The 25,827-nt window shown below is 40.7% G+C and overlaps 1 protein-coding gene across 3 annotated transcripts in view; it reads left to right on the plus strand.

The window, feature by feature from the left end:
- Positions 1-25,827, plus strand: part of DIAPH3 (diaphanous related formin 3) — a 4,946,160-nt gene that overhangs the window by 4,728,322 nt on the left and 192,011 nt on the right. The gene's annotated exons all lie outside the window — the stretch shown is intronic.

Raw genomic sequence — 25,827 nt, forward strand, 5'->3', positions numbered from 1 at the left:
TTCACAGTCTCAGATTTGGATTAACAGACATCTAACACTCCATGTTCATTCATATCATCTCGGTAATTTTCTCTTCCTAGTGTGCTTCCCCAAAGATTATTGTCCCCTTGGCCTTCCTATTATTCACATTTGTTCTCCACTGCAACAGTTTTATGATATATATTATTTTTTTCTGGTTCCTTCACTTAAGATTCCACATTCAAGCACTCAAATGTGAGAAACAAGCCCCACAAAACATCCATTATCAAGTGAGCAGAGCTGAACAGTTGCATCACTGTAGGGGAAAGTTCTCTAAAAGTCACTGTCACCAATGTTCTTTTATAGGAATAAAAAATGGACCCTTTGCTGTGAAGTAGTCTCCAAGAAACCATGATCCACTATTAGTGGCCCACCCTCCACTGTAATCTACCTACTTGATTGTCACAACTGCAATAAAACTTGTTCCTTCTCAAACAGTGCCACAGTATCCTTCTGAAATTTTATCAGACAGTGGTGTGAGTAACCAATCCAGCAATCTCTTAGAGAAATTAGCTCACTGATGTAGTCAGATTCTGGACTGTCAAAATCTTCCTATCTTTCTAACACTCCACTCCATTTGAGATTCTGCCTCCTTGCCTTATCATTCAGATGAACCAACTTTTTTCAGTGTAAACAATTTGGCTGCTTTAATTCCTTTGTCTTATTTTGCACATCTGCCACTCATTGATCTAAAGTCAACATATTATTGTTCTGTTCCTTCAAAAAGTCACTGGATTCATCACTATATGATTCAAGTTGCTTCACATATTGATTCAGGAGAACAAACACCACTTCCATCCACTGTGTTACATAGGCCATTTGGCTTTGACCTCTAGTGTTTACACACTTGTTAACTGTTACCTTTGCTAACCGAATGTGTAACACAAGCCAGCTGCCCCAGACCTCTTTCTGAGTCTCAATACACATTATCTTCTTTGCTTTTCCCTTGAACGGAAGACATAATCCCCAGAATAATCCCTTAAGATGCCATTGAAACCAAATTTACCTCAGAATTTAAGCTTAAAACACAAAAATGGATGAAGGGGAGGGTTCAACCTCTCAAAGCACTGTGCAGCTTCCATTTTAGATTTGCATTTCTAAGTGATTATTGCCTATTTCTGGCTAAGAAGTTTGTTAGGTCTTCCAGACTTGAGTTCTGACATCTTAGATTCTGACATTTTTGATAGACGCATGCGTAGATTAAACACCACTGTAGATGAGTCCTTAGACAGTTCTGCTTGCTATTGCCAGGTCCCAATTGGTTGCATGACTTGCATACCAATTAACTCTATATCCTTAAAGGTAAACTACACCTTCCTTTTATTTGGGGAAAAAAGGCATTAGAACACATTCTAATATGTATTATACAGTTGATTTAAAAACTAACTCTGCTGTATGCCCTATGAAGAGAAGTTTACTTTAATTGTATGCATAATGTACAATTACTCAAGCTGAGTGATTATGACAAGTCTACCATAGCTAATATAGTAACCATTGGTCTGATGTTGTCTTCTTCATCCATTCCTCAAATGATGGGTCTCAGATCCGACCTTTGGATCCATCTTCTGCCACTTGACAGACTTTAGGCTCATTTGAGCTCTGCCCCTTACCCATAATGCCCCCACTATTTGTGAGTTACCTCAGATCTCGTTTGCCACTTAAGCGATATGACGTGATCACCATTAGTGCGAGCAAGTTGTTTGATTTTTTTGAGATAAATATATTCCATTTCCACACTTTTCACCTAGTTTCTCACTCTATTATCCTCTCCTATACACTTATAGCTAAATTTCTTAAATCATTAGTGTTAACGCTTGTACCTGTTCTGTTCTTTTACCTTGCAGGATATCTTCATTACCATTGCTGGTATTTCTGATTGCTCATTTTCTAGTACCCTTAGGGTATTTCTTTATTGCCATTGTTGGTATTTCTCTTTCATATCTCGTACTGATTTTTTCTCTTTTGGATATAAGTGTTACTTATTATTGTGGTTGTTTTGATTGATGTAAAGATATTGGAGAAGCCTCTTAGTTTCAAAAAGTGCTCCTCTTGCAGGCATAAGATCCCAAATTCAGATAGTTGTTCATTTTGTGTGTATTGCTAAGGTCCAGAACATCTTGAATTTCATGTGACATTTGTGCTAGCTTTAGTATTAGACCTTTGGTTGAAAGAAAGTATAAGCTGATTTGGAAGGGTCTACTCCCATCTTCTGCTTCGTTGGACTCTGAAGCACCATCTTCCTCTAAAAAGTCTTCAGGAGATACAACAGAGAGAGCTAAAATTTGAGGAAGTGCTTCTCCCTCTGTTTTCCTCCCTCAACCTCTTTGGGCACAGCTCCATCTGAGAAGGTATCTAAGTTATCGGCTCCGACTGTCTCCAAGATCTTGACTCCAGCAAAAAAAAAAAAAAAAAAAGCCAAAATCGTCTGATGCATCTCCTTATTTGGATCTGACTAGGTCCAAATCTAAATCTCTGAGGCTTTTCTCCTGAAACAGTCTCCAAGAGGCTTCAATTTCCCGTCTTGCAAGAAATGCCTCAAAGAGCTTCCCATCCACCATCTACGTCAACTTCCCTCAAGTCATACAGGAGCCTATCAAAAGCAGATGTGGTCGGGATGAATTGGAAATTTCTCAGAGCCAAAATTCAGTTGGGTGTTTTACCGTTTCCATCTTCTATCAGACCTGTAAGCCTCTCCAGCTCTCAACTCCAGGCTTTAGCTCCTATGCCAATCTGTCCTGTGGTTTTGGAGCTTTCAGATCCAAAGATTTGTTGTTGTTCCACTCTGGCACTTTCTGTGACCCAGACAGGTCTGACCTTGTCAGATCTAGAAGGATCTCGGGGCCATAGCATTGAGATTGACTCAGGTAGTGCATCAGAAGCGGACATGCAAGAGAAAGCACAAATACTCCCCACAACAGTCTTGAACTGAAGACCCGGACTTCAGTGAGGGGGAAGGGTCCCCCAGATCACCCCTCGAGGATGTTTCATTCAGAGAGATACTCGAGCTTCTGAAACAGAAATGAAGTTGGTCTTCTGATCTCCCTTTCCAAGAGGAGTCAGTGCTTCTTGAGGCTTTCAGAACCAGCTCAGCTATGACTTGGGTAGTCCTCCTAGCATATGAGATGGTAGACCACATCTCCCAACAGGCTTAGGAGGAACCAGATATCACAGAGTCCATCCCGAAACATCCAGACAGATATCTTGTTTGCACCTAAGAATAGGACTCATTGGAGCAAGGGTCCCACTGGATGTTGTGGTGGTTGCAGGAGCCACCAGGAAAGAACTAGTGGAACAGAGTTTTTCTGCCGATCCTCCTAATAGGGAATCTAGGGTGTTGGACAGGTATGGGAAGCGTGTGTATGGGTCTTTTGCTGTCAGGTCCTGTCCCTGAATTATTTGGCACATGTAACCAGGTTTCAGATGGAATTGATCAAACAGTTTTACAGTACCCTGTCAGGATCTATTTCTGTGGAGGATGAGAAAACAATTTCCTCTCAGTTGGCCACTCTCCAGTCATTATCAAATGGTGCCGTGAAACAGTACTTCATACATCAGAGTGAGCTGCTAGAGGAGCGAGTTCAGGTTTAACTATTAGAAGACATGCCTGAATGCGCCTTGTCATTTTGCGGAGCCCTTCAAGTCTTCATTCTTCAATGCCCCTTTTGATAGGTCCGCTTTGTTTGGTCCTGAGAGGAAATAGACGCTCTCCAGTAGTGAGCAAGATGGTAAATCACTTTCTGCCATAGGAATCCGTTTTTCTACGCTTCAAAGGACCTGCTCCCAAAACCAGAGAGGGGAGAGAAAATTGTGGTTCAGAAAATCACAAGGTTCTTCCCAAGACTCCTATTGAGAAAGATCCCCTTGTGGTGGTGGTGGTGGGGGGGTGTTCCAATGTAAGATACCATCATCATGGCAGGTGTGGCCTGCAACATCAAGGATTCAGAGGTACATTCTTGGATAAGACCTTTCAGCGTCCATGAAGGATTGCCCAACTGCTGCACTCTGGGGACATCTTTCTCTAGGCCCGCAAGCCTGGTCCTCCATTAGCAAAGATTCTTGGGTGCAGAATACCATGTCCAGAGGCTATTCTATACCAATTTTCCTTACTTCATCGAAACACAACAGAAAAATTCCCAATGTTCCACCCAGTCAGAGGAAAGTCACAGCTACAGAAATAAAAAAGCTGCTAGAAAAGGAGTCATCCAGCCAGTCTTGCCAGACCAGCTAGGGTCCAGAACTTATTCAAGATTCTTTTTGGTGCCAAAGAAGCCTGGAGACCTCACATCAATTTTGGATCTCAGCCTTCTAAATCAGATTGTGAAATACTAGAAGTTCCAGATGGTCACATTCCAGTCAATCCTGTCTCTTTTAAGGAAGGATGATTGGATGTGCTGTGTAGATATTCAGTTCTAGTTCCTTTGGCACTGTTTCACATGAGAATACTGCAGTGGACCCAAACTGTACAGTGGTCAATCAGGCATCAGTCAGTGTTGACTCCTGTTTGCATCACAGCAGTTTGCAGACAACACAGCATTGTGGATTCATGAGGAGGAAGTTTCTCAGGGCCGACCCTTCATACTCCCTTTCCCCAAAGCCACAGTGACTACATATCCCTCCCAGCTGGGGTTGGGGGACATTTTTTGGGAAGGACAGTTCAAGGCACATGGACTCAAAGGCCAACCTTCACATCAGTGTCCTAGAACTGACAGCAGTCTTGCATGCATTGCAGGTGTTTCAAGATGTTCTCCTTGTAGGGATGGTTACAGTTCAGACAACATTTCAGTAGTCTAGTACATCAACAAACAAGGGGGAACCAGATTTTACCCACTTTGATGGAGGCAGTGAGATCGTGGCAGTGGGTGATCTCTTCTGATCATTTTTTCTTAGCAATGCATATTCTGGGGAAAACCAGCTTCCTAGCATACAAACTAAGCAAGTCTATTTTATTCAGTGGTGGACACGAGGTCAACCGTGCTGCAACTTTTTTGCCTCTCCCCTCAATCCCAAGTGCAGCAGGTACATTGTCCTGATCCCCCAGAGGGGGAGTCACTGAGCGATGCTGCAGTTCATGGTTGTCTTTCCAGTCTGTTATATGCCTTTTCTCTGACTCCTCTTATTCCCAAGTGTATTCAGAAAGCTTACCAGTAGAAGAGCAAGTAATCCTCATTGCTCCATTCTGGCTTGGCCAAGTATGGTTCCCTTTCCTGTGATCTCATCATCTTTATCCTCCATGGGTGTCTGATCCTCTTCAGGATCTTCTGTCTCATCTGTCCATGCTGCCTCACCCAGACATTCTATCTCTCAAGCTGACTGCATGGTTTCTCTATTTCCAGTGACGGCTAGAAGTTCCAGGCTTTCCTCCTCTTTTCGCCGCATTCTTACATCATCCCAAAAAGCTTCAATTAGGAAACGTTACAAAAATAAATAAATGTTTGTTATTTGGGACCTCCAGTGACAGACCCCTTTTCCGTGCCTATTCCAGCTGTCCTCAATTTTATAGCTTCCATCTTCAGTGAAGGAGCTAGTTATTTGACTGTTAAGATGCAATTGGCTGCCACCTCAGATTTGCACACTGACATAGATAATTTATTAGTTTCTCGAAAGTTATGTAAAGCCTTCCTTAAGGGGCCATTTCTTTTCTGCTGTCCAGTAAATGATTCTGTACCTCTGTAGGACCTTATACTGGTTCTTTAGGCCCTTACAAAATCACCCTTTAAACCATCAGCAAAAACAGAGTTAACATTTCTGTCCTGGTAAATACTTTTTCTAGTGGCATTACAGGTATCAGAACTTCAAACACTTTCTTCTCTCCCACCTTAGTCAGTCAATCAACTTACCAGTTTTCTTTCCAAAATTCTCTGACAAGGGAGAATAAAAGATTCATTTACAGGACATTCACAGACAGCTCAGATTTTACATTCATTGAACTAAGGATTTCAGAAAGTTAGAACAACTGTTTGCATACTTTTTCTAAAGCTAAATTTGGCACAGCTGTATCAAAAGTGATTCTAGCCAGATGGCTCACTGATTGCATCACCTTCATTTACAAAGACTAAGACCTGTCATTTCCAAAATGTTCTAATGCATATTCCACCAGGTTTATGGCCACTTCCTTTGCTTTCTGTTTCAAAGCATCTATAGATGACATCTGTGCAGCAGGTACATAGTCCAACACTCGTAGCTTATTTCAAGTTGGACACATTGCCTAGGAATAGAGCATCTTCTGGCTATGCAATACTCTGACTATCCTTCCTTGAGGACCACCCAAGATTGCTCTAGCTGGGGACTGTGTCCCATCAGTTGAGGAACGGATGAAAAAGTCAACATAAGATATTATAGTTAGATACTCACCATAACTCTGCATCTGTGTTGCCTGTTTTCGCCCTTCTTTAACTTCCCACCCACCATTCCCCCTTCTCCATTTGTCTGGATCTCAGTATGACCTGAGGGATATTCCTAGATAACTTCTGCTGTGTGGGCTGCAGAGCCTCCTCTTCTGATTTCTTCATGTTTCCTATTTTTTTTATCTTTTATATTCCTTACTCAGAAGTACTGTGGGCTGCCTTTTCCATTTTTGCCATTGTGTTCGATCGAGTTGCCCTCAAGTTATCAGAGGTAATTCACAAGTAGTCGGGATTATAAATAAGGGAATGAGCTTGAGGTGGATCTGAGGGTCAGATCTGAGGCCCATCAGTTGAGGAAGGATGAAAACAGATAAGACAGATGCAGAGTTATGATGAGTACATAACTGTAATCCTGGAGGTAGGGAAGGGCCACTGTTCTAGTGATGGCTTCTGGACTACATTGCTTGCAGAACCTATAGTAGTTCTTGAAAATGAATCAGAAGTTTTACTTCTGTATTTAGCATGAAGTAGCCACAAGAATCTCGGGCATCTGATACTTTGGAAGCCAGGCTTTACATTGCAATTTCTATAAATGTTTGTTATTTTATCTATAGACATATCATCTGCTTGCTCGGTGTAGGATTTTGGACTGTGATGATTCTTTCCAGTGGTTACAACCCCAAGGTGTGGAGAACAGCTGTTGTGGTGCACTTGCATAAAGATGGTCTCTACTAATCATTGGAATCACAGGCCTATTAGTCTCACTAATACTGTTTGCAAGGCTATAAGAACATATTGTAGCGGAACTAATAAACAATGAAATCAGATACCCACCAGTTTGGCATTGTAAAAGGCACATCATGCCTGGTCAGCCTAGTTAATATATTTAAAAGGGTTTTCAAGGCCATGGATAATGGTCATGCAGTCCATGCTGCTAACTTAAACCTTGCCAGAGCCTTCATTGCTATGCCCCATGCTGCAGTTGTTCATTGGTAATTACTAGGCTAGCTGCCCTTGCGGTGCATTTCAGGCCTAGCCAGTTTTCCTTTTTGTGCTCAAATTAACCTAAGCCATTGGGCTAGAGATTGGCCTTATCCATCACATGGTCAATAATTAGATATTACCCCCAGCTGGGGTCATATCATTGATAATGTCAGGGGACCCATGCATGGGATAAAGCATTTAGGAATTGCCTCTGTCCATTAGTAGCATAGGCAGTTCTGGGATAAATGCTGCGTTTCCCATCTGTAGATCCAAGTTGTGCTTGAATATGTGTAGGCATGAACTTTGTTTTATGTGGATGGGGACATGCTCCATCAGTTCAACATTATCCTATAACATTTCAGTGGATAGGTAGCTCCATATCTGATGGAACCCATATTGGTATGGTCAGGAGTGCTTTCTCTAGACAGAAGAGAATAAACAACAGTGTCCCACAGGGCTGTGCCTTGTTCCTCTCTTCTTTGGTATACTCTATCATGAAAGCTGGTATCAGTGGACTTTGGCTAACTTTGTTTAATGACTGCAGTCTCAAAGCAGTTACCAATCCCAGTCTGATACTCAGATTCTCTGTTAAAGGCTAGATCAAACAGATATTGGTGTGTTAATCGTGGATTTTCCTTCAACACCAAATATTGCAGCATAGTTTCATTTGATAAATTTAGCATCCCTACTTACCATGTTGATAACGTTCCATTAAAGTCTGACGCAATAGTCAGGGCTTGAATGCCTGTGTTGATAACAGGCTCTCCTTTGACCACCATGACTTAGAAAATCTTTCTACCTTGCTCAACTTAATATTTGTGATTTATCCTTGGGGTCAAAAGAAATTATAGACCCACTTTATTTATCCCTTATTAGATCCATAATGAATGTCCATTTGGCTTATGCCTCACTAAACACTTTAATGTTAGAGGATTCAGTGTTTCCTCACTAAAATGAACTCTGGTCGCAGAAGCCTTAGTTAATCTGATAGACTAACAGTCTTCTTCCTTTGCTTAGTGTTTTACAGACTTCTTTGGGGGTGATCTCTGCTTAGCCTACCATGCTACCCAGAATTTGTTAACTCCGTCACCTAAATATAAACAGTGGTAAACCAAGTATCATTGTAGTGACCCCAGACCTATACTACTACATCAGTAGCACCAGATGGACTAACAGGTATCAAACTCTGTCCCTTACACATCAAGCAGAGTACTTCTATGGCAGCCTTTGAAACCATTCTGTGAATGAGTGGATTTGTGATCACAGATTTTCACCTGTGATAAGTAGGGGAAATCTATATATTGAGGGGCATTGTTAATCTCACACCAGTACTGTTTAATGAGACTGAGCTTCTTAATTGTTTCTTTGACTATAAATTTAAGAATGTATGAGCAAGTACATTGTCTTGTATGTGAGGTTTCTAGCCAAAATGTTTATCCAGTGCTCCACTGACTCTTTCCTGTTTCTTTTAAACAAGATAGATTTCTAGCAGTTTTGACAGAATAGTAGTTCTATTTTAACTATTTGCATTCCTCTCTCTGGTACCAGTAGATTAAAAGATATTGGCAGTTCGGAACTCAGTCTTCCTCTCATTAGTAATTTTGAAGGTAAAAAATCCAATGGCTTGCAAAGAAATATTTGTCAAGTCCAATCATGCAAGTTGACGGCCCATTTGGTTGAATGCTTCAAAATTCTTTAACATATTTTTCATGGTTTGTATCATGTATTCTATTTGCCCATTTTATTGTGGGTACCTTGAATTGGGTGGCCACAGTGGTGCAGCAGTTACTGTTGCCGCCTCACAGCAAGTGGTTCTCCGGTTCGATCCTCAGCTAGGGTGCCTTCTGTGCGGAGTCTGCATGTCCTCCCTGTGGTCGCGTGAGTTTTCTCTGGGTGCTCAGGTTTCCTCCCACATCCCAAAGACATGCTGTAGGTGGACTGGACACCCTAAATTGGCCCTAGGTGTGAGTGCATGTGTGTGTGTGCCTTCTGTGGAAGGTTGGGCACCGGGCTGGCAACTCGGCACCTTAAAACTCCACTGCCAATCATGAGTGGACAGGTGATCCGCTGTGGCGACCCCTAACCGGGAAAAGCCGAAAGACGAAGAAGAAGAAAATTGTGGGTATCTTGAATTCCAAATGATAGGTTGGAACTCTGAGATGCCTGATGAACTACTGACTAACAAATTGTGATGACTATTATCTTTGACTCTGCTGCTCAGGTATTAAATGTTTTACAAATACTAACTTTACATTTATCACAATAGAGATTGTTGCATCTTTCATGTGAGCAACTCTGGGATACTTCAATTAGGAAACTCTCAGAACAAAGTTGAGATTACGTTAAAGTAACTCATGTTGCCAAGGTAACCTTGAAATTTCATGAGGTGTCAGTTCCTCTTTCTGTTTCTTTTCTTTCTTTGTTTTTTTTTCTTTTGTGTATATGCTGCACAGTTAATGGTTTGCACTGTTTGATCTCTCTCTTTTGTCTTATTAGGCAGGTACATGATGTCTCTTGCTCTTTGTGGTTACTTATTTCTTGGTAAGATTCCTGAATTTTCAGAAACATTTAATTACTTAGTTATGACAAACTATGACTTTTTCTTACTTTTAAGCAGTATAACTTTTATACATGACAGACCTCTCTGAAGGTATTGTACGGTTGAATTAACAGAGGTAGAGTTCTCACATGATGTAGCTTCTCCTAAGAGTTGTATTTCTTTACCTTCTCTGGTAGCTGTTTCCAGTTGTTTCTCTGGAGCAACTGGACTTTTACTCTGTCGTCAGAACTTTTTATTTTTTCAGTAAATTGCTTTTGCTTTCAGCCAAGATCTACTTGACATTTCAGCAGTATGCATCAGTCTTCCCGGCTTTATGCAGCAATTTTTTTTGAAGATTCCTTGCAAAGGATTGTTAATATGTTTCTATTGTAATATGTTGTCCATACACAAAGTCACACAATTTTTACCAACCAGACTATGACTGTCTTTTCTGTCTCAGTCTGAGTATATCCAGTCAATTTATTTGTCAAAGGTTTTAATACATAAACAGTAAGTCTGCCCTTTTGCTGTAGTATTGCTTCTAGCCCTTTCTAAGCTTGCACCTGCTTGAAGCATCATGTGAGATTGTGCAATAAATTATTGAGAGTTGAGGATGTAGTTACTAGGTTATTTAATAATCAACATTTTTATTTTGTTCTTCTATGTGACTCCTAATTGTATCTTGCTCGAATGACTTTCTTGGAGTTGGGTAGCAGTTGAGGTTTGAACTTGGGTAGTGTACTATCCGTATAAGTCAGGTTAATGGGGATATATGTCTGTTGGAGTTTAAACATTTACAATGGTATATACCTTTTCTACATCTGATTGTAGCCAATTATTACTGAGAATATGACCTGTGTATTTGAGAAATGAATCACCAGTATGGTATTTTGTTTTATTCAGTTCTGAAACTTGTAACAGAGGAAAAGATATGCAGTCACACCATGTATGTTAATGAGGTACACGAGGAAAGCTTGTGGTGGAACACCAGAAAGTTATAAAGAGGAAGGTGGAGATAGAAATAAACAGAACAGGAGAAGGAATAATAGTTGACTAAGAACGAGGCTTAGAGAGCAGTATCAGTACGAAGGAACATGGGGTAAAAGAACCTCTGTTGTCTTCTGGGAGTGATTCAGCAGGTGGCACAAAAAATGTCAGGTTACAAGGCAGTGACAGATAAAGAAGTTAAGTTAGCTGACACAGTTTATAAGAGACATCAAAAACAGTCTGCTCGGTAATTCAAATGGCATCAAGGGCAGATGTAAAGAGTTATTCAGGAAACTTCTCGATGAAGAGTACCCACAAAAGATATACTATCACATACAATGAAAAACGAAGGCAAACCTACCCTAGAAGTACTACAAAGTACACTACGGAAAATGAAGACAGGGACGGCAACAGGCTCAGATGAGGTCACAGCAGATATGATCAAGATGTTTTGTCATTAGGAGTGAAATGGCTTCTGTGTGTATTCATCACAATATGGAGAGAGACGCTTATCCCAGATGACTGGATAATGTACCTAGTGCGAATGTACAGGAACAAAGGGGATATTCAGAACTGTGGACTGTTACAGGTGTCAAACTGCAAGAAAATGCTGGGGATGGTGATAACTGAATATGCATAACAGCAGAAAGATGGATGGGGGAATGAGGACAGATCAGGATGCAGTACACCTGACCCAATGCTTACAATGAGACAGACAATAAAGGTAAGGAAAGAGTCCATCTGCGCATTCCTACACTTTGCGAGAACATGTAAAATCCCAAATATACTAACTGAAGCAGTCCTGTGATATTCTGTAGTCCCAGAAATATTGGTAGAATTAGTTCAGGCTATGTACAAAGACTCAGTGACACAAATACACAAAATAGTCAGACTGTTTGGGGTTCCCACTAGCAAGAAGTGTGTGTCAGGGTTCAGCTCTGTGACGACTACTGCTCATATTGTTGATGGCTAGATCAGCAAAGAGGTCACAGGGGACACACAAACAAAGCTGCCCTATGCAGTTGATGGGGTGCTGCAAACAGACCCTGAGCAAGAACTTCAGCAAATGATAGAGAATGCAAAGTTGAAGGCTCGTGGGATGAAACTGAGTACAGACAAGACAGTGGCCACCATAGCAGCAAATGGGGGAAGTCAGACAAAGATGAAAAATGTGATATAAAGGAAACAGTGGAACAGGTTACTATATTTAAGTAACTCAGAGCTGTGGGCTTTGGGAAGGGAGGTGTAAATGAGCGGGTCATAGTTAGTATTGAAGGTGCTGCTGCTAAATGGCACATGCTGTCAGAGGTAGTGTGTGTGACAGAAGAATGCCAAAAAAGCTGAAAAGTAATGTGTACAAAGCAGTGGTGTAACCACTCTTTCTTTATGGCACAGAAACTTGGGCAGTGAAGATGGAGCAGCTGAGGACGTTTGAGATAATGAAGATGAAGTGACTGAGACAGTTAGTAGGATGTGAGACATAAAAAAAATGAGGACATCATAGCTGAAGTCAGAGTAGTCCTAGCTGCTGTAAACATCAAGGAGAACCGATAATGATGGTTTGGTCACATATGCAGGAAAACAGAAAATTTGGAAAAGCAGATTTGGAAGAGAAATGAAGAAGACAAGGCCAAGAAAAATATGAGGATGTCCAGCCCAGAGATGGATGTTTTGCATAAGAGAGACTCTAGAACAGATAGACAAGATCTATTGAGCAAGCTAGGAGAATAGCTCTGAATCAGAAGAGGTGTGAACAGTTGTGCCAACATCCTTTCATGTTAAAATAGGAAAAGGTGCCAATGATGAATCTTAGTCTGTCCACCAACTCTGTCATTTGGATGTCATCTGTTGCATACCACAATATATATAAAATATATATATATATATATATATATATATATATATATATATATATATATATATATATATATATATATATATGGTTTCACTTAATAATCCCGAAATGCGGAAATATCAAATTTCAGCATTACGAGACCATGAAGCCAAACCATTCACAATATCGAAACCCACAATCACGAATCACATAATCACGAACATTCATACACCATACACCACATAACACACACACCTTTCCACCCACAGCACACAAACCACACAACCCTACACTACATATAAGCAGGGGGGCAAGCCCCCACACCCCCCTACTTATATATACCAACTCCGAGATCACACATACCATAAAAAAAAAAAAATCGGCATTCTCCACTTGCTCGCACACAAATGCACATCACACATATACAAACACCAACAAACACCAACAAATCCAACACTCACACACCTCCCTATCCTTACCCACACATACAACGTACAAACACACACAAGCACTTACTCACCTGCAATTTCAGGCACCATAACACTACATGCAATGTACCGGAAATGCATAAGCGCTAATTCGAGATATTCAAATTCGCTCTTATGCACTTTTGACATTCTAAATTTTTGGCTTCATGGTCTCAGAATGCTGAAATTCAGTATTTCAGCATTTCGAGATTATGAAGTGAAACTATATATATATATATATATATATATATATATATATATATATATATATATATATATATATATCTTTGAGTCATCAGTGTGTTCATCTGCATTTTTTGATTTTATGGCACTGATGAAATGGCTGTAATCATGGAAATCTTTATCTGCTCAGTAATGTGTTAAAGGTACATAACCTAGACTTTATGTCATCTGATTTAATTTATTAACATCTCTGGTTAGTATCTAGCACTGAAAAGAGGTTTACATGAAGGCATAGTAGCAATTGCTTCTGCTGTTTGAAAATCATAACAATCCCTTAGAATCCCTTTATTCTGGTCTTCTGAGACTGTACAGATTCTAACTTTGTCTTGCTTCACATCAGTTTGCTCTGCTATTAATTCAGTCTTTGGAGTCATTCTGTTTATAGTCTTATCTAGTGTTTCATGTCATTAAGCTGTTCATCATCATCACCTCCCCCAATCCAATTTTCCCATTTTTCTACATGGGGTCAGGATGTTGTATCAGCTGTTGTCATCCCTCTCTCTTGATTCAGTGCTGCTCTTTTGCCTTCTTTGACAGTCATGCCTAACTGTCATCATGGGTCTTCTCTCACACAATCCATTTATCTCATTGGTGGAAGCCCTTTTTTCCTCTTCCCTTTTTCCTCTCTGTTCCAAATCATCTTCTCCAGACTGACTTCTGCTTTCCTGCACACTTGCCTGAACCACTGTAATTTTTTTTTAACCTTAACTGAAGCCAATTTGCCTCTACTCTGATGTCCTCATTTCTTCAACACTCTCTTGATGTGCATCCTACCACCCATCTCAGGCACTCATTCTTCATCACTCTAGCATCCTCAACTGCTCTGGTTTTTGTACTATACGGTGTTACTGGCCACACCACTGTTTTATTACACCTTACTTTTCAGCTTCTTTGGCATTCTTTTGTCATACACTATCCCAGACATACTGTGCCAGTTGACTGCAGCCCCTCTGATTCTGACTTTGGCTTCCTCATTCAGACTTTAGACTTCCCTTCTCCTCCCAGATACTTGAAGCTGTTAACCCATTCCACTATTTTCCCTTCTATCTCTGTTCTCAGATTTTTCTGACTTCCCCAATTTGCTCCCATTACAACTGTCTTATCTATACACATTTTCATACCACGTGCCTTCAGTTTTGCATTCTTTTCCCCTATCCTGTGCTGAAGGTCTCACTCAAAGTCTGCCTGTAATGCCACATACAGCAACTCTGTTTAACAGCAGTGGGCTCAGAGCTAAACCGTGATGCACATCCACTCCCACTGAGACTGAACACTGCCCGTGCTTGAGTCCTTAGGTCCGTGTGCATAGCCTGCACAAATTCTACTAATGTTTCCGCGACTTCAAACCACTGCAAGAATGCGTAAATCAGCATTTTTGGGACCTTGTCTTATGCTTTGTCCAAGTCTAGAAATGTCCAGTTGGACTTTTTCCTCATTTCTAGCTTCTTGTGAACTATCTATATCACTGCAAATATCGGGTCACTTCTGCTACATCCTGATCTGAACCCAAATTGTTGTTCTGCCATATTACTTTCTACTACTCTACATATTCATTTATCAGTCACCTTCTCCAGAAATTTCATGCAGTGTGACAGGAGTTTGATACCTCTATACAACCCACAGTTGTGGATGGCACTAGTATGCTTATTCTCCAGTCATCTGGGGTATGTCTTTCTCTCCATACTGCTATGAGTTTACTTAGGAGCCATTTTTCTCCTATCTCGCACAATATCTTGAACATATCTGCTGTAACCTCATCTAAGCCTGCTGCTTTTCCTGATTTCATTATTCTTAGTGCTGTTCTTACTTCTTTGGTGGGCTCCTTCTCTTCTTTCATCGTAGTATGTACCTGGGGCAGTGCCTCTTCTGTAGGTTTTCTTCATTCAGAAGATGCTCCTTCCATCTGCTTTTGATGTTCTGTGGTGTGGTGAGCAGGTTGTTGCTGGCATCCCTTAAGCAGGGTGTCTGTCATTTTTTATCTTTCTGTATTTGCCTTACAACCTGATAGAGTTTCTTTGTGCCATCTACCAAGTCTCTTTCCAGAAGCTGGCAGAGTGCCTCTGATGCCGCCTTCTTTGCTAGTGAAAGTCTTCTCTTAGCATCTTTGTTAGCCAAGCAGTATTCCTTCTGGTTTGTCTTTTTTATTTCCCACTTTTTCCTGCATTCATCCTGTCTTTTGATGACTTCCTGGACTTCTGCATTCCATCACCAGCTTTCCTTATGCACTTCATTTTCATACCTGTCTCAGTCATATATCTGTTCTGTAGTCTTCACACATGCTGTTGTGAGGTGCTGCCATTCTTCTTCTTCATCTCCACCTATTTCCACCTCTTTCTGAGGTGCTAGAGTGCTGTGTAATTCCTTGAACTGCAGTGCTTTCTGTCCAGTCAACTTCCAGGTCTTCAGCCTAGTCTCTGTTGACCTTAGTCAGCCCACAGTATAAACCACTGATTACCACAATCAGCTGCAAGCAGTGGCCAGAGAAGGCTCTATTTTCACTGGGGATGACTTTGCAATTGCTGATTCTACTCCAGAGTGCTTTCCTTACTATGATATGATTTGTGACGGTCTCTTTTACTGAACCATGTCTTGGCCACCATCAAGACATTTGCCAGACAGAAGTCTAGAAAGGCCTCCCTCTTTATTTGTCTTGCCTACCCATGTGGACCAAGGCAGTCCTCGCATACTGTTCAGTCTGCCCTGATATATGCATTCAGGTCACCTGTTATTGACAGCAATTCCTGTTTTACTGTTTTGTCTAGTAGGTCCTGCAGCTGCTGTCTAAATGCACTCTTTTCTTCATTATTACAACCCTGCTGTGGGGTGTAGGCTGAGATTATGAATACTGCCCTATCATTACACTGGAGACTGATTGCCATGAGTCTATCACTAATTCTGATGACATACCTCACTCTCTTCTGAAGCCTTCCCCGCACTACAATTCCCACACCATTTCTACTTTGTCCTCCTACTATGTAGTAAACTCTGGACCCCAAGCCAAGTGACTTTGCTGTGTTGACCTTCTATCTTGTCTCCTGGATGTATAGGATATTCAGTTCCCTTCTTGTCATCCACTTTAAGCAACGTCCTTAAAAAGAACCTACATTGAATGTAGCAATTCTTAGTTTATGTTTGTCAAGTTGATTGGTGTTGCATCAATCCTTTGCTCAACAAAGCTGTCCCATGTAGCTCTGGCTTGACAATGGACATTGGGCATTATGGCAAGAATACACTAGAAAATAGGGGCACATATGCTGCTACTCTCATTTGCATTGGTTCCTGGCATAGGTCGGAATAGGCTGAGTCCTCAACCCACCTATTACTGGCATTTACCCATATCCATTTTGGCAACATTAGTGAACACAACCAAATCACCTAGAGTAAATTTTTACACCGAGTGGCTAACCTCACAGCAGAGTACAGTCTACGGTCTGTGATATCTTGAGGATACTGCTCACCACAGTAGAGGGCCAAAACAGTTGGCCTATGCAACTCTTCCACTTGTAGAGCACCATCTAGAGTCTGTGCTGATTCCCACAGCTCCATTCTTGGGTGACTTTGAAGTGGAAACACTCAGCATATTTTTGGGAGGTGGGAAGAATCTCACAGAGATCAAAAGAGAACATGCCAGCTCCATACCGGCATTGCCGGAGATCAGTATCCAACCTTGTACATTATGCCTGGGAGGCCAAGTGCTCTTGTTTCATTATTATTATTATTATTATTATTATTATTATTATTATTATTATTTGAGCTCTGTGTAGTGAATGTATCATTGGCATACATTCTGGTGAAAATATAATGCTGTTCATGTCTTAAAGTTCAAGCAGCTCAAACCCTCAAAATAGATCAGAACATTTTTAGTTTCAGTGCATTGTAGATTTTCTATCAGCATCATAGATGTGCAGCAACAGACACATATTCAAGTCATACTTCTGCACAGTTCTGATTGTTTCTGTACTCTTTCTATACTTTTTATTAATCTTAGTATTGTGTTCTGTCACATTCTGTTCAAATGTTCTCTCTCTCTCTGAATACTTATCATCTCACCCACAGTCACTATATTCCTTACTTAGTTCCACTTTAAACATTGGATTCCCTGACTGACTGTAGTTTGCAATTTTTTGTGAATATTTCCGATTTGTATAGATTGCACTCTTAGTCGTGCTCTCAGACACATGTATATTTACCATGTATGTTGAACTAATTTAAATCTGCTTGCATAGCTGCTAAAAGCTCCCTGTAGATTTTATCTTTATGGACAGTGTTCACATAGGGCGGCCACGGTGGTGCAGCGGTTAGCATTGCCGCCTCACAGCAAGAGGTTCTCCAGTTCGATCCTCGGCTGGGGTGCATTCTGTGCGGAGTCTGCATGTCCTCCCTATGGTCACGTGGGTTTCCTCCGGGTGCTCCAGTTTCCTCCCACATCCCAAAGACATGCTGTAGGTGGATTGGACACTCTAAATTGGCCCTAGGCGTGAGTGCGTGCGTGCGTCCACTGCCAATCATGAGCGGACAGGTGATCCGCTGTGGCGACCCCTAACCGGGAAAAGCCGAAAGAAGTAGACAGTGTTCACATAAGTTTGACCCAGAGGCTTCAGACTGTGCCTTAGATAAGATGAAATTACTCATGCAAGATTAATTTAGTTTGCAATTTAAAGCCAAGCTTGTGAATATATATACTCTGTCATTATGTTCCATTATTAAGCTTAAACACAACAAGGTTTGCTAGATACATGTACATTTCTTTCTGAGTATAATTGGTTCTCAAACAAATTTTCACACTTTTTCCCCTTGACCCAATGTTTCTAACTTTCCTTTGCAGTGTTTGCAGGAGTCATTTTCACTATATAGTGATTCATTGAACCACATATTCTGTGCATTTGATTCTTTGCCTTGCATTGCCTCATTTTATGGCTACAACCATGACAAGTACTTTAGGTGAAGTTCTTTGCAGCTCATTTGTTACTAGATGACACATCCTGAGCTGTGTTTTGCAACAAATCTAGTCCTGTTGATTTTTATTTTTAATGTTTTTCAACTTTCTTTCTATGTCGCCAGTTACCAGTTTTAGCTGCATATTTGACAGTTCACTCACACAGCACACATCTACGGCCTTTGCAAGTGATTGGTTAACTTATTTCAATAACTTATTGCTAAGGTCATGATTATTTATGCCACACACAATTCTTTCTGTGAGAAGTGAATCACACAACTCTCCAAATTCACGATCATTTGCCCTTTGTTTCAGATTAGCCATATATGAGTCAGTATTCTGTCATGCCTCTTGGTTTCTGGAAAAAAATAAATGTCTAAAACAGGATAGATTGTGATCCATCTTAAATTATGCCTGTGGAATTTAGCTTTCAGTTTTCCCAAACTGTTCTTTTCTCCCCTCTTAAGTACTTTGATGGCTTTCTCATGTGCGACAGTAAGAAATGTAGCACACTTGACTTTTTTTAGGTTGTCACTGACAATGAGAGTGGGATGCATCTCAAATGTTTGGATCCAGGACTTCCAATTTTCCAACAGTTCCCTGAAATTTACAAGCATTTAAAGGATGACTTGTTGACATTTGAAGTCAAAAGAAGATAATCTACCCAAATTTGAAGCTATAGCTATCGTGCAAAACTTGATGGAAAAAAAAAGCTGAAAGTACATATTTTGAGTAATCTGAGAGCTAGGCAAATGTGGCTTAACAAAAATGAACTTTCTGATGTAGACTGAGTGCATAAAATGTAAAATGGAGTTATTCACCAAGTTAATACATGACTTTAACAGTCAAGGCAAATGACATTCAGACTGCAGTAGCAGCAGCAGGAAAAACTATTCAGCTGGTGTCTGTCCAGTATATAATTAAATAAATTACTAATTTTGCCATCAATGTTTTCTTTCCCACATCAAGACTTATTCTGACACCAGATATGGTTTTAAAGGCTTGGGTTCTCCACATGACCCAGCAGGTTACACACAAGTGCCACAAGCCACCTACTCACATGACTTTTCATCTTTAGTAAGTGTACTCACTTAAAGATGTACTGTGAGGTTACTTGTTTTACAGAGAAAATAGCCGTAACACATTGATTCTGCAGGAAAGTAGTGCAAGACTAGCCCATTATTAAATCTTCACTTCACTGTCTGCTTTTGCGGAGCAAAAACTGATTTTCAAAACAACTGCCTGTTGCGGTGGAAGGAGAAACTGATGACTGTGCTAGTCTGATAACAATCTGTAGAGACATGCATTAGCAGAATAAGTGTAGTTCGGAATGTTGAAAGTGTCCTACATGTCCTGTAAACTTTGCAGTGAAGCGTATCACTTGTATGCAGTTGACTTCGGCAGCTGTGGCTGGATTAGTAACAATTTAATTTGGCTTTAGCTGTCAAAGAGGTGCAGTAAATAATTTTGGTTATCCTGGCAAGCTGTTTACGTTAATTAGATTGCTGTTTATGCAGACAGAGTTAATTTAGGCTACGAATACTTTGGAAACTTAGGTAGAGTTACTTGCACCTTTGTAAATGAAAGAGGAATTTATTATACAAGTAATTGGAGACCACTACCTCCCTAGTTCAACCTTCTGTTGGAACTTCTGATGGAGAGTATACCAAGAGATGATTGCTGTCCTGTGTATGCTTCACAAGATATTAACAATCACCTGATACAATAATACTTCTAAAACTTTGGCCCAAGCATTTTGCATTTCCTAAGTATTATTATTTAACCTGGGATTGCAGAAAATGTAGATACTCATAGGAGTTAACAGACAGATGACAAGATTAAATGTTGATGTAAATCATATAGCTGGGATGACTCTTTGGTAGCTAGTATTTTACTCTGTGCATAAGGGAAAGATAACGAAGGACAAAATTGAGCTTGCTAATTTGAAGTTCAGAAAAAAATGGTTTGAGTTTGTTTATAGTGTGGTCATCCAGTATGCATATACTTTTAATAATAATGTGATTTAAAAACATGCAGGGATGCTTTTCCTGTATTGAGAGTGATGAACATGTTACCGAATATGTTCTCCTTTGTGTTTGGTTTCAAAAACACGTTGGATAACTTGGTGCTTTTCATTGCTTTGCAGTTCATACAGAGATTTTTGTCGCTTAGGCACGTAGTTTAATTTAGGTAATGTTACATGCAAAAATAATCCTGAACTCTACTGTGTATCACATAGTTAATGGGTTTCTAGTAGTAGGTTGTTGCACTCACGTTCACCATACGAGCATGACAGGAAACTGATGATGAAGGCAGAATAACTCTTTGGTAATGTAATTTGTTACTTGACATCTTCAAATTTCAGCATTTCAACTATTCTGCTTTTGCCAATTGCTGCATAATAAGACGTTTTCTCTGCATGTTATACAAGTTTGGTCTTCTGACAGAAAAGTATAAAATATAAAGCTTTTGCAAAATCTCTCGATTCAGGGAAACATAACATACTCACTATATTTCAAAGATGATGAATTAGTAGCTAAAACTCTGGCTGTATTTCTTATGCTTCATCAGCCACGTGAAAGGTGATTCATTTTTGGTTTCTTTACAGAGATCAAAATCAGCTAGGAGTTCATACTTGGTGATGCCCTTTCTGACATGTACAGACTAGAAAGAATAATCTTTAAAACCTTCACTTCTCAGAGGAATTGTTTTGAGTTTCCGTCAGTGATATAGCCAAAACTCCTGTTGACAGTTTAAAATGAATTTGAAACCTTTACTTTATACTTTTGTCATGTGCCATTTGCTTCCCAAATGAATGTAGTTTTCTAAATTAGGTTTGAAGTGTGTAAGAGCTGACAGCATTAATGCTGCTCTGAGAACCTAGATATAATGCAGGAAAGTTTCATATGAAAGAGATTTACTGTGAAATCGTCTGAGCTTTTTATAGGTTCATGCATGAAACTCTTTCTAGGGTTCACTTTGGGATTTATATCCTGAGTAGTCTGTTTGTTGAGGGTTGGTTCTTTTTATGTTCGCCCATTAAATTTTCTTTAGTAGTAATACTTGTCTTGCAGCATTGCAGATTGTCTATATTTTTTTTGTCTATATTTGCTAATTTATGTTATTTTACTATCATTTTTTTTTTTGCTTTATATCTGTAAGTCTTGACAGGTGTTAAGCTGGCATTTATTTTTTACAGTTTAAGCATAAAATATCACAAATTACTTGAGTAATGTAGTAGAATTATCGGTAAATGTTTTCTTCTTTCATAACTTGGGTATGCAGTGATCTGTAGGTGTTAACATGTATATCTTCTGTCCTATTTTCTTTACAGTGCTACACTGTATCATGAATAGGAACCAAAAATAGTTTGAGACAATTGTATACCATGGGAATTTTGCTTTTATATCATGCGTTATAAATAGAATCCTTAATAGGTCTCAGTGGTATATATAGTGTATTCTTTATTCACACATGAGCTGCAATATCCATCCTTCAATTTCTCATGTCCTGTAAATTACTCTGTGAAATACCTCAATGTACTTTGTTGGCCGTGTTGACCTGCTGACATACTGAAGACTCAGTTTTCGTCATCAGTTCGCATTGTTATTTCAACCAGTGCTTATGAGCAAGGCAGCATATAGCTTTCTCTTTCTTTCATTCTCCTACCCTAAATAAATCTGAATGTGCAGGCACTTCTGTGTCTGTGTATGTGTAATTAAAGACAAGCACACGTTGAAGTAGATCTCATAACCTTTTCCCTACAGGGAAAATCTGACCAGAACTATATGAAATATAAAGATTAGCGCAATGTTTTCTCATCCATTAGTACACAGCTGTTTAATTTTTATTTACACTTTATCTAAAAGATCAGTAATGCAATGTTTTCCTCCACAGCCATTTGGATTTCTCTGTAGAGTTCTTTGCCATTGTGAAAATAAGTGGTGCTATAGTCAACTTACTCCATTGAAAATAATGTAATGGCATGAGTTAATAGCACCCATGGCTAGCTGACTACCTGATTTTTGTCATTGAAAGAGGTGTTGTTCCTTCAAGTCACATCTCTACTGGTGTCTATATGTTTTCAACCGTTTTTTTTTTTTTTTTAACCCTGCCAACACTGGGAGTGCTTCTCCCTCTTAGCAAATGGTGGTTTGCCATAAATTACTTCATTTTCAACAGCTTATCTGAGTAAATATTTTAGAAGCTTCTGCTGGCAATCATATTATAGACTTTACCAGGGTTACTCTAGTGGTGGCATAGAAATTTAAGGAAATGGATGTCACATCTAACAACACATGATTATAACTATATTTAATCGCAGACTCAACTATTTACCCACATTACCACAACTAATCCATTTTGGAAACTGCGGTGGTGGTGCTGCGGTAGCGTTGTCGCCTCACAGTTAGACGTTGGCCGTTCGATTCTCAGTTAAAGCGTCTACTGTGTGACGACATGCGTGAATGGCGTTCGCCGTTGAAGGTTGTGCGTTAGGCCCGGCAAGCCAGCATGTAAAACTCTACTGCCAATCATTAGCGGACCGGAGTTCCGCTGTGGCGACCCCTAACCGGGAAAAGCCGAAAGACACACACACACCACAACTAATCCATTTGCTGCCATTAATTTAAAAAGTTTAAATTTCAGTCATTTAAAATTCTTTCCCTCTTTTAGAATGTAAAACCCAGCACTGATTAGTTGTATGTTTCGTGTTCACTGATCTCTCCTTAGTTTGTATGCAATGTTTGTGGTGTGACAGTGAAACAAGTGTACTGTTTTCCATTGCTGTTCTGAAAAGAACTGCAGAGCCAGTTTGTTTTACCTTTCAGTCTTGTATACACATTGTATCACATTATTATTGTTCTCTGCCTTTATTATAAAGCAGGATTTGAAGGACTGTTCATGTGGTTTTTCTGGTGTACGAGACATGAACTGACCTAGTAGTTCACTACGATTTGCACTGCAGCCACCAATATGAGCGACCTCAATCATTTTCAACATTGTTGACAGTTATTTCAGAAATCTGATGTCACATATATATTTATTTTAGTTTTATTTTTTTGCCACTTTTGAGCCTCACCACCACACACACACACACACAGCACTAAGCACTTTGGAATTTAATTTGACCAAGAGTACTACTGTGGAGCTGGAAGTCAGGTGCAACATGGCACTGCCCACAGGTCCTCTTTGTATAGCTAAATCATATGCTTTTGGCAGTTTTAGGATATTCCTGAATTCCCTTTGCATAGTCTGCTAACAGCACAGAACTTGCAGATTCAAGATTTAGATTTAATGTGGCAGGCTCTGTAGTTGTTTCCTGTTAAAATTTCTTCATGGAAATATAGGTTTGTTTCCAAGCAAACAATGTCTAAGAGTACTATTCATAATAGCTCACTTTTGTTTAGTTATCCCCCCCTTACACACACACACACACACACACACACACACACACACACACACACACACACAATAGCTTTTTGGTCACTTTCAACCCTGTGGAACTTGCTTATGCAAAACCTGGATCATATAGATCTTCCATGTTATATTAGTCTGATCAGCAGTGCTTTGATTGGCTTGATGCAAATTCCAACACGTATATTGCCAGTGGAAGTCCAGATTGGTTAATTTGTTTCAGTGATTACACTTAACTTAAACAATGCAGCCTGCTAAGTTATGATAAAGGGATGCCGGAAGTTGTTTTACCATGGTATTTTTTTATGTTATGTAGCCCTATCTCGCCTACATTCTTCACTTGTGGGTTCGGAGCCGAATGTCGCCTCCGACTCGGCCTATTTACTAGCTCGAAAGTCTTTGATTGGCTGGGCTAAGATGGTATCCCACAATACACTGCTCCACCTCCCCAGATCTCGTTTGCCGCTTGTAGAGCTCGGACATGGTCTCGACTTAGCTGTGGCTAAGTATTGCAAAAAACTCTTTCTTGTGAAGATTTTTGGCTAATTTTTGGCCAATTGTGTGTTTTCAAATAGAGTTGTTATTAGTGTTGTTGCTGCATTACTTTTTGTAGGTTGCAAGTGTGTTTGTGTGTGGTATCCCTTACTTCCTCGGGCTAGGCCCGTTTAAGTTAGAGGACCTAGTCCTCCTTGTGGTGTTTGTCTGGCTGTCTTTAGGTGCGTCTCTCTTATTTTAAGTTGAGAACCATTTATTTAGAGGTTCTCCCCTGTGCCTTAGCTGTGTTTTTACGTGTTCACTGGTTTCTGTGTCAGCGGTTTTCCGCCTTTTGTCAGTAGCGGCTGCTACAATTGTTGGCTTGGCATGGAACAAAAAGAGCATAAGCCCTCGGGCTTTAAAAAGTGTACTAAGTGTGCCTATAAAATGTCTATCACAGAAGGCCATTCGGTCTGTGTTTACTGTCTTGGAGCCATCCACCTTCACGAGTCGTGCAGTTTCTGCCACGCCTTTAGTCCTCGGGTGCTCCAAGAGAGGAAAAACAAATTGATCCTAAAGGGACTGCTAAAACCGTCCTTTGAGGAGGATTTAGGTTTGGCTCCAAGCTCCCAGTTGAAGTCTAAATCCTCCAATTTCAAAAAGAAGTCTCTAGCTCCATCTATTGTTTTGGAGCCACCTTGTAAAATTACCATTGTTGAATCTGCTTCCTCGGCTCCACCAACATCAGGGCCACAGGAGGTAGCTGTGATGACTGAGTCTGCGTCCGCTCCGATAATTTTGGAACCGATTCGGAGCCAGTCGTCAAGTTTGAGGCAAGCTTCTCCAGATAGGAGGTCTATGTCTCCATCCATTTCCTCCAAATCATCCAGGCTTTCTGATTTGGATGTAGATAGGGTGGTGCAGAGGCTCCTACACTCACTGGTGTTGGCCAAACTTTTCTCGGCTCCGACCCAGTCAGCTCCGGAGCCAGCTCTGTTAGTTGTACCTGCTATTTCTCCGAGCACATCCTTGTCGTTGGAGCCAGTAACTTCCGCACCAAGGGACGTTCCTGCGCCGGTGCCGATCCCCCAGCGGGGTTTATCGGTGCCCACTTTGGCTCCAACCTTGTTGGTTCTGTCCACAGGGTTCAAGACTCGGGTCTCCTCGGTCGGGCCCGAGGGGGATGTCTTGGAACACCCTTCGGTTCCGAGCCTCCCCCTTGGTGCCTCAGCTGCGGGGACACCGGTCCCGGTCATGGCCTTGGAAGGTGGTCGGTCCTCCGATTTGGGAGGTCCCACCTTCGAGGTTATGCGGCGCACGCTAGCTAGGTCAGCTACTTCTCTCGGATCGGTTGTTCCGTCCCCCACAACACCGGCAAAAGATTCTGACACCCACCTATTCTTGGATAGCAGAGCGCAGGGGCCTAAGGATACCCCCACGAGTGGTCCCCTTCTTTCTGAGGGGCCGTCAGAGCCTGTGCCTGAGGAACCCCCCAGAAAGAAATCTTGCAAGAGGAAGCACATAGACTCCCAGGACGAGTCTCTCACTTCCAATACTGACCACGAGGAATCGGAGGGGTGCCCTAG

The sequence above is a fragment of the Protopterus annectens genome, chromosome 5.part1, assembly GCF_019279795.1.
Source record: "Protopterus annectens isolate FY-2018-M chromosome 5.part1, PAN1.0, whole genome shotgun sequence".
NCBI lineage: Eukaryota > Metazoa > Chordata > Ceratodontiformes > Protopteridae > Protopterus > Protopterus annectens.